Genomic DNA, 9,373 nt, shown 5'->3' with positions numbered 1-9,373 from the left:
GAGTGGTGATGAGAGTTAATATTGCTATTGTCCCCATTGTGTTGCATTTTTACAAATTGAAGGTTTATGGCAACCCTATGTCAAGTGAGTCTATTGGCACCATATTCCCCTCACCCCACCCCTGATAGTATTTGCTCATTTTGTGTCTCTGTGTTACATTTTGGTAATTCTTGCAATATTTCAAGCTTTTTCATTGTTACTACATTTGTTATGGTGATCTGTGATCAGTGATCTCTGGTGTTACTATTCTAATTGTTTTGGGGCACCACGAGCTATGCCCACATAAGATGGCAAACTTGATAAATTTTATGTGTGTTCTGACAGCTCCACCAAAGAGTGGTTCCCTATATTTTCCTTTCCTGGGGACTCCCTGTCCCCTCACACAACAATGTTGAAATTAGGCCAGTTAATAGCCCTACGGTGGCCTCTCAAGTGTTCAGGTAGAAGGAAGAGCCGTATGTATCTCACTTTGAATCAAAAGCTAGAAATGATTGAGCTTAGTGAGAAAGGTGCACTGGCAGCTGACATGGGCCAAAAGGTAGGCCTCTTGTGCTGAACAACCAAGGTGTGAATGCAAAGGAGAAGTTCCTGAAGGAAATTTAAGGTCCTATTCCAGTGAATACACAAATGATAAGAGAGTGAAACAGCTTTCCTGCTGGTATGGAGAAAGTTTGAGTGGTCTGGAAAGAAGCTTAAACTAGCCACAATATTCCCTTAAACCAAAGACTGATCCAGAGCAAGCCCCTAACTCTATTTCATTTTATGAAGGCTGGGACAGGTGAAGAAGCTGCAGAAGAGAATTTTGAAAACGCAGATTTTGGTTCGTGAGCTTTAAGGAAAACATAAAAGTGCAAGGTGAAGCAGCAGGTGCCGATGGAGATGCTGCAGGAAGTTATCCAGAAGATTGAGCCAACATAATTAATGAAGGCCACTACACTAAACAACAGATTTTCAATGTAGATGAAATAGCCTTCTATTAGAAGACTTTCATAGCTGGAGAGAAGTCAAAGCCTGGCTTCAAAGGACACACTGATTCTCTTAGGGGCTAGTGCAGCTGGTGACCTTAAGTTGAAGGCAGTACTCATTTACCACTCCAAAATTTCTAGGGTCTTTAAGAATTATGCTAAACTGACCCTGCCTATGTCTATAAATGGAACAACAAAGCTCACATGACAGCCCATCTGTTTATAACATGGTTTACTGACTATTTTAAGACCACTGTTGAGACCTGCTCAGAAAAAAAGATTCCTTTAAAAATATTACTAGTTATTGACAATGCGCCTGGTCACCCAAGAGTTCTGATGGAGATGTACAATGAGATTAATGTTGCTTTCATGGCTGCTAATATGACATTCATTCTGTAGCCTGTGGATCAAGGAGTCATTTTGACTTTCAGTTGTTATTATTTAAGAAATACATCTCATAAGACTATAGCTGTCATAGGTAGTGATTCCTTTGATGGATCTGGGTAAAGTAAATTGAAAACTTCCCAGTAAGTATTCATCATTCTAGATGCCATGAGGAACATTTGTGGTTTATGGGAAGAGGTCAAAATAGCAACATGAACAGGAGTTTGGAGGAAGTAAATTCCAACTCTCGTCTCTGACTTTGAGGGGTGGAAGACTTCAGTGGAGGGAAGTCATGCAGATGTGACAGAAATAGCAAGAGAACTAGAATCCGAAGTGGAGCCTACAGATGGGACTGTACTGCCACCATCTCAGGATAAAACTTTAATAGACGAGGAGCTGCTTCTTATGGATGAACAAAGGATGTGGTTTCTTGAGATGGAATCTCCCCGTGGAGAAGATGCTGTGAAGACTGTTGGATTGGCAACAGAGGATTTAGAATATTCCATAAACTTAATTGGTAAAGAAGTGGCAGGGTTGGACTCCAGTTTTGAAACAGGTTCTACTGTGGGTAGATGTAATCAAATAACATCACATGCTACGGAGAAATCATTTATGAAAGGAAGAGTCAATCAATGTGGCACATTCCATTGTTGTCTTATTTTAAGAAATTGCCTAGGTGTATCCTTGTTGCTTTAGGCAAAATATTATCGCATACTTAATAGACCTGCAATATAGTGTAACAACTTTTATATGTACTGAGAAACCAAAAAAAATTCCTTTTACTCACTTTATTGTGTTGCTCATTTTATTGTGGTGGTTTGGAAACAAACCCAAAATACCTGTATGTAGTAGGTATTGTGAACTGACTGAAAATGTTCACTTTTCCTAACAGTAGTCCTCAGCCAGCCGGTTACTTTCATAAGACAAAAGTTCTGATACGATTTTCCTTCAACTTATTGCAACCTCCTCAAAAAGAGATTATTTTAAATATTATTATTAGAAGCTTACCCAATCTTAAACACACTCAAATAAAACTTAGTCATATAGTTTTCTTATTTCAATATAATGAATTCAGATTTTATTACTTCTGATTGCCTGATATATCATTATTGTTATAAACTGATTATTAGCTACCATCATGATTTAGTTGAGAATCTTTGAGTTAGCTACCATCATGATTTAATTATCAACAAAGCAAAGAAAATTATTTAACTTTAATAAATGAAAATATATGAGTGACAGTCAATTAACATTGAAATAAAAGATATGCATTTTGATTTTTATAGATAAGCTATTTTCTGCATAAGAGTTTTCCACTTAATGGACTATTTGAAGGAAGATTGATATCAATTAATATGTCTAGTAAATGCCACTATTTTCAAAAGTGATCTGTAATTATTTTGCTGTAGGCTATTTTGATAAATGTGAATAGAGTATCTGCATATTTACTATACAGCTAATATGCCACAAATTAAATTGGGCATTCCTTTCTTATGTAATTTTCATCTAATTATATAACCGTTAGACATATCTCTCAAATGCTCAATAATTCTCTCTTTACAATCAACTTATGTTTAATTAAAAAGCAGTGACAAACTTGCTAACTCTGCATTAACTACTCATGTTATAAAATTAATAGCAGGTCTAAATTATTTTAAGTGATTTAAGGATTTTCAGTATACTCTCCCAGCTTCCAAGTTGCTTGATTCAAACAAACAGGAAATAAAAACGTCATGTTAATTAAATATTTTTCTGTTAAATAATAATAAGTTTGCATTTTTATTTTAATCTTGGGATATGGTATATTAACATTAAGAAATGAGAAATCAGCTATGGTGAGTGCTATGAAGTGTGTAAACCTGGCGATTCACAGACTTGTACCCCTGGGGCTAATAATACATTATATGTTTATAAAAAAATTAAAAAAAAATATTAAAAAAAAGAAATAAGAAATCAAATGACCAGTGGTTACATAAAATTTATTTAATGCTATTTACATACAGTGAAGTGTAATTTAAAATAAAAAGGAGGAGGGAAGCTTTGATTTTTTGCCAGAAAAAAATAGGCCCATCTGTGGGCAGGATTGTTACAGAGTTTGTCATTCTCCCTCTCTCTATAATTTGTTTCTCTGGTTATAGTTGATTGGGCTTGCAGGTCCAATTAATCCATGAAACAGTGTAGAACAAAAACGTGACCTGAGAGAAACATTCATGATGCTCTGAGCCTATAATATTATTTATTACCTGGAAGTTTAAATATGAAAAATAGAGAGCACACAGGTGATAATAAGAGCAGAAAACAGTAAGAAATATCATGTGAGAAGCCAAAAGGGAAATGTTAAAGTATTAGTTAATATTCTTATACTTAAGATAAACTCTCTTCTCAAATTTCTAGTACCATCCGTGAAGCACAGTAAAGCAATGTGCAATAAAACAAGGTATACCTGTACCAATTTGTGGTAAAATTCATGAAGCTGAAATATAAATAAGTAAAGAAATTAAGAGCAATATTATTATTAATAATTCAAAACTTCGGGACGCCTGGGTGGCTCAGTTGGTTAAGCCGCTGCCTTTGGCTCAGGTCATGATCCCAGGATCCTGGGATCGAATCCCACATCGGGCTCCTTGCTCAGTGGTGAGCCTGCTTCTCTCTCTGCCTCTGCCTGCCACTGTGCCTACTTGTGTTCTCTCTCTCTCTGACAAATAAATAAATAAATAAAATCTTTAAAAAAAATGCAAAACTTCAAGTTTTGAAATAAATGAATTGGCCCTTGGATCTACTTGATTACTGCAAAATTTCAATCAAATAAAATCAAAACAAAAGTCAGGGGAAAAGATTGCAATCTTAGAAGGGGGTCTCAGAATAAATGATTCAATTAACATTACATCATTTTGTTTTTCTAACCGAAAGTCAAGCCTCTTCATTAATCATAAAATTAATTTAAGGGTTCACGTAGACCTTAATAATAAAAGAAAAAAATATCAGCTATAATAACCGTAAATATTTTGCCATGAAATTTTGGTTTTAGTTTTGTTACATAGTTAGGGGTGTGTTGCTGAATGGTGGTATGAACTACAGTTCTATTTAAGTAATAACCTGTATCAGTCAGTGTCCTCCAGAGAAAGAGAACCAATAGGATTTTCTCTCCCTACCCCCTCAATCCCCCAAATTTATCTCCAAAACTAATATATGTACAATATATATTATAGGAATTGGCTTGGCTCATACAGTTTTGGAGACTGAGAAGTCCCATGATCCACCATCTGCCAGCTTGAGAACCAGGAAAGCTGGTGGTGTAATTCAGTCTGAGTTTGAAAGCCTTTTAATTAGGGGTGGAGTGGAGGCTGGTGTTGTAATTTCTGATCTGAGTGTGAAAGCCTCAGAACCAGGAGTGCTGATGTCTGAGATAGAAGGTAGATGTCTTAGCTCAAGCAGAGAGAGGATTTCACCCTTCCTCTACCTTTTTGTTTTATTTAGCCGCTTGCTCAAGAGATACCCACCCATACTTGGGAGGGCCATCTGCTTTACTCTATTCACCAATTCAAATGCTAATCTCTTCCAGAAAAACCTTCACAGGCACATCCAGAAATAATGTTTTACCGTTCATCTGAGCACCCATCCCTAGCTCTGTTAAGTTGACGCACAAAATTAATCATCATACAGCCAAAGATTGAAAAATAGATGGATATATAAATCTCTCATATAATGATTAAAAATGTAGTTTGTGGTTAGTCTTATAGTGTGTTACATATACAGGTATGGATATAAATTCAAATCAAACTGTCCAGGTTTGAAATATGGCTTCAGCATTTAATAGCTGGATATAAAAAATTCTTATGAACTCTGTTTCCCCATTTATAAAATACTTATAGTAATAGCATCTAACTGACTGGGTTGCTGAAAATTTAAATAGAATAAGTGGAAAGGAACATTCTAAAAATTTAGCATATAGTGAACTCAGAATAGTAATATTAGGGCTCTCACAAATGATTCAAATAAGGTTATTCAGAGATACTTCTCACCCAGATGGAGTAACAGATGATGGATCTACTATCCCACTTGAAAAACAAAAACTGGAAAAAATATAGGAAACCGGTTTTCAAGTTACTGGATATGAGGCAATGGAGGATAGTGATCTCTGAGAGATGGGGAACAAATGATATGAACTCTATGATTATCCCTGAGGGTCTCCTGGCTTCAGTGCAAGAGGGGAAAACCCATGTAGAGCCTAGAAGACTCCTTGAGTTGAGAAGTTGGAACTGTGAGTCTGGAGACAAAAAGGCAACTAGTTTTCAGGAAAAACTGTTAAAGATGTGAGAGCTTTGCTCATGGAGGGAAATCCAGAGATCTGTAGACTATTTTGTGAAGTACTGATCAACACCAGGTATGTGTGAGAAATCTTACCCATCGCTGAGAAAGAGCCACTTGAAAGGATTCAGGAGACCAAAGGGCCAGCAATAGTGCTCATTTCCATAAACTGGAGTGGAAAATTTCATAAATCATGGGGCAACAGGTTAGAGTACTAAGAAGATTCTTGCCTTGTGTTGGGAAATAATTATCATTAGACTAAATATGGCTCTGATCATAAAAGTTAAAGGCAACCGGAAAGGATCAAGCTGTTAGCCAGTAACTTAACTGCGTCCCCAAACAAAGCTCAAGGATGTTTGTGGAATAGAAAAATCTAGCATCTAAGAAGGTAAAATTCACAATGTGTAGCATCCAATAAAATATTGTGAGGCAGATAAAGAAGCAGGAAAATACAGTCTTTATTGAAAAAATCATCAAATTCCAACGAACCCAGAACTAAGGAAATTAACCAAAAATGACACTAGAAAGTTCTAATAACTTTATTTCATATACTCAAAAAGTTAAATAGAAACATGTAAGATAAAAAAAGACCCAAATAAAACTAGAGATGAAAACTACAATGTCTGAAATGATAAACAAACTGAATGCAATTAATGTAATTAGACATTGCAGAAGAAATGATTAGTGAACTTCAAGACATAACAATAGGAAATAGCCAAAACAAAAGAAAATGAGAAAAAGAATCAGCTATGGGACAACTTTATGTAGTCTTACATACGTGTAGTCTACGAAGAGGGGGACAGAGAAAGTATACTTGAAGACATAATTATTGAAGTTTTCTGAAGTTGATGAAAACTATGAAACCACAAATGCAGGAAGCTCAGATAACCCCAAGCATAAGAAAAATGAAGAAAATTACACCAAGGCACATCATAATCAAAATGCTTAAAACCACTAATAAAGAGAAAATCTTTTTTTTTTTTTAAGATTTTATTTATTTGACAGAGATCACAAGTAGGCAGAGAGGCAGGCAGAGAGAGAGAGAGGAGGAAGCAGGCTCCCTGCTGAGCAGAGAGCCCAATGCTGGGCTCAATCCCAGAACCCTGGGATCATGACCTGAGCCAAAGGCAGAGGCTCAACCCACTGAGCCACCCAGGTGCCCCTAAAGAGAAAATCTTAAAAGAGCCAAGAAAATAAAAGCCACATTACATATAGAGGAATAAAGGTAACAGTAGATTTTTTCACTGGAGAATGTAATTGAGAAAATGGAAGCATATCATCTTTAAATAATTAAAAACAAACACAATAACTTAGAATTTAACTGTCAACTTAAGATTTTTTTCAACTTAGAATTTATGCTCATTAAAAATAATTTGTTTTTCAACTTAGAATTTATGCTGTAAAATATCTTTCAAAATTGAAGGTAAAATAAAGACTTTCAGAAATACAGAAGCTGAAATAATTACCAGCAGACCTATATTATAAAAAATGCTGAAAGAAGTCCTTCAGGGAGAAAGGAAATCATATTAGATGGAAACATGAATCTACATTAAGTAATAAAAGCATTGGAAATAGTAACTACATTGATAAATGTACAAATTATTTCCTTATTTTTAAAATTGCTTTACAAGATTATTGATTTTTTAAAACAACAATAAAACAGTGCATTGTGGAATTTGTAACATATGTAAAAAATAAATGTATGACAAAGGCTGAGTAGAGAGAAATAGAAATATACTCTTGTGAGGTTTTAATTCTTCATATGGAGTTGATAAAATGCACTATATATATGATACAATATATATAAATGTATATTTATACTTATGTATACATATAATACAATATTTATATAAATACAATAAATATAATGAACCACAAGGCAACTGCTAAATTAAAAAAAAAAATCTAAAAGACATTGTCAGATTGAAAAGGAAAACATTATCCCACTATATGCTGCCTATAGGAAACATAATTTACAAAGACAGAAATAGATTTAAAATAAAACAATAAAAAAAAGATATACAATGCTAACACTAAGCAAAAAGAAAGCTAGATTGTCTATATTAATATGAGATAAAGTAGGATTCAGAACAAAGAATATTATCAGGGTAAGTGAAAGTCCCTTCATATTCATAGAAGGTTTGTTTAGTTCATTAGGAGGACATAACGATCTAAATGTTCAAGCATCTAATAATAGATCTTCAAAATATATGAGGTAAAACCTGGTAGAACTGCAAGGGGAACTAGACAAATTCACAATTATAGTTAGGTATTTTAATATCTCCCCTCAATAACTGACTGAAAAAGAGGACTAAAAATCAATAGGGTTATGGAGGACTTACTCATTGTAGTAATCAACTACCTTGATCTAATTGACATTTATACAATACTCCTCCTAATGACAGAATTTTTTTTTTTTTTAATTTTTTTTATTTTTTTAGTCATGGAACATTTATCAGTTTAGACCATATTCTGGACCATAGAACTAATCCTAATAAATTTAAAAGGATTCAAAACATACAATGTGTGTTCTCTGATCAGGTAGGAATGGAATTACCAACCAGTGACAGAATAGTATCTGGAAAGCCCTCAAAAGTTGGAAACTCAATTACACACTTCTAAATTACTCGTGGATCAGAGAAGAAATCAAAAGGAATATTAGAAAAGTATTTTGTACTGAATGAAAAGGAAAATGCAACATCCAAAACTTGTGGCATGCCAGCTAAGCAGTACTTATGAGGAAATGCATCATATTAAACAAGGAGACTATGGGGTGTGTGTGTTGGTAGCAGCAAGACATTTGTAAAGCTACAAGAAAGGTAGTTATTGGCATAAAGATAGACAAATAGAATACTATAACAGAATGGAGAGTCTGAAAATAGGAATGTACATTTGTATGTATACATGACCATGTAACATTAATTATAAATGACTAGATTTTATGGTATATGTGTGTTTTGTGATATGAGCCTGGAAATGTAAGTAGGGGTCTTGCATGTTTTTTTTTTTTTTTTGAAAACTCATATTTTCCTGAATATAATATAGTCATTGAAGGATAAAAAGGGAGAGTAATAGGATAAGATTTTTTTTTTAAAACATCAGAAGTGGTATGGAAAATGGATTATGAAAGGATGAGATTTGATTCAGGTGGTATAGTTAGGAGACCATGAGGTTGAGGAAAGATGAGGGGTAGGTTTAAGATGTAAGAGGATAGGACCAGTGGTCCTGTCCGGATGATTTCATGGGTGAAAGGGATGGAAAAAGGGGCATCTAGGACAGTTTATAGATTTCTGTCTTGGAATTCTGAGCTGATACCAGTGCCAATCACTGGGATAGGGAACAGGAGAATGGGTAAGTCTTAGAGGGCTCTTAATGATTCTAGTTTTAATTTGTTGAGTTTGAGATTCTTTAGAGCCTCCTAAGGGACTACCCAGTACTCAGAAGGATTGTTGGGATAAGAGGTCAGAGGAGATGACTGGTAAAGTGGTCAGAGGAGAGGACTGGTAAAATGGCAGGTGTTCAACATTTGTATGGAAACTGAACCCAATTTGACCAACTTAAAAGACTTGAAGTTTTGCAGAATGAATGCATAAAATAAAAGCATGGAAAATGTAAAATGTACATTTGGAAAGTAACAGTATTTAAGGGATAAGCAGAGGAAGAGAAGCCACTGAGTGAATCTAGACTTTATTTTGGAGATGCCAAGGAGCATAAAA

General features: G+C 34.6%; 1 pseudogene; it reads left to right on the top strand.

Annotated features, from left to right (window-relative positions):
• The first annotated feature begins 388 nt into the window (after window positions 1-388).
• On the top strand, window positions 389-2,068 carry LOC116865504 (annotated as a pseudogene).
• Window positions 2,069-9,373: the final 7,305 nt, after the last annotated feature.

Source organism: Lontra canadensis, unplaced genomic scaffold (assembly GCF_010015895.1).
Source record: "Lontra canadensis isolate GAN:19392208 unplaced genomic scaffold, GSC_riverotter_1.0 scaffold8, whole genome shotgun sequence".
NCBI lineage: Eukaryota > Metazoa > Chordata > Mammalia > Carnivora > Mustelidae > Lontra > Lontra canadensis.
This window is presented reverse-complemented; position numbering and strand designations above follow the sequence as displayed.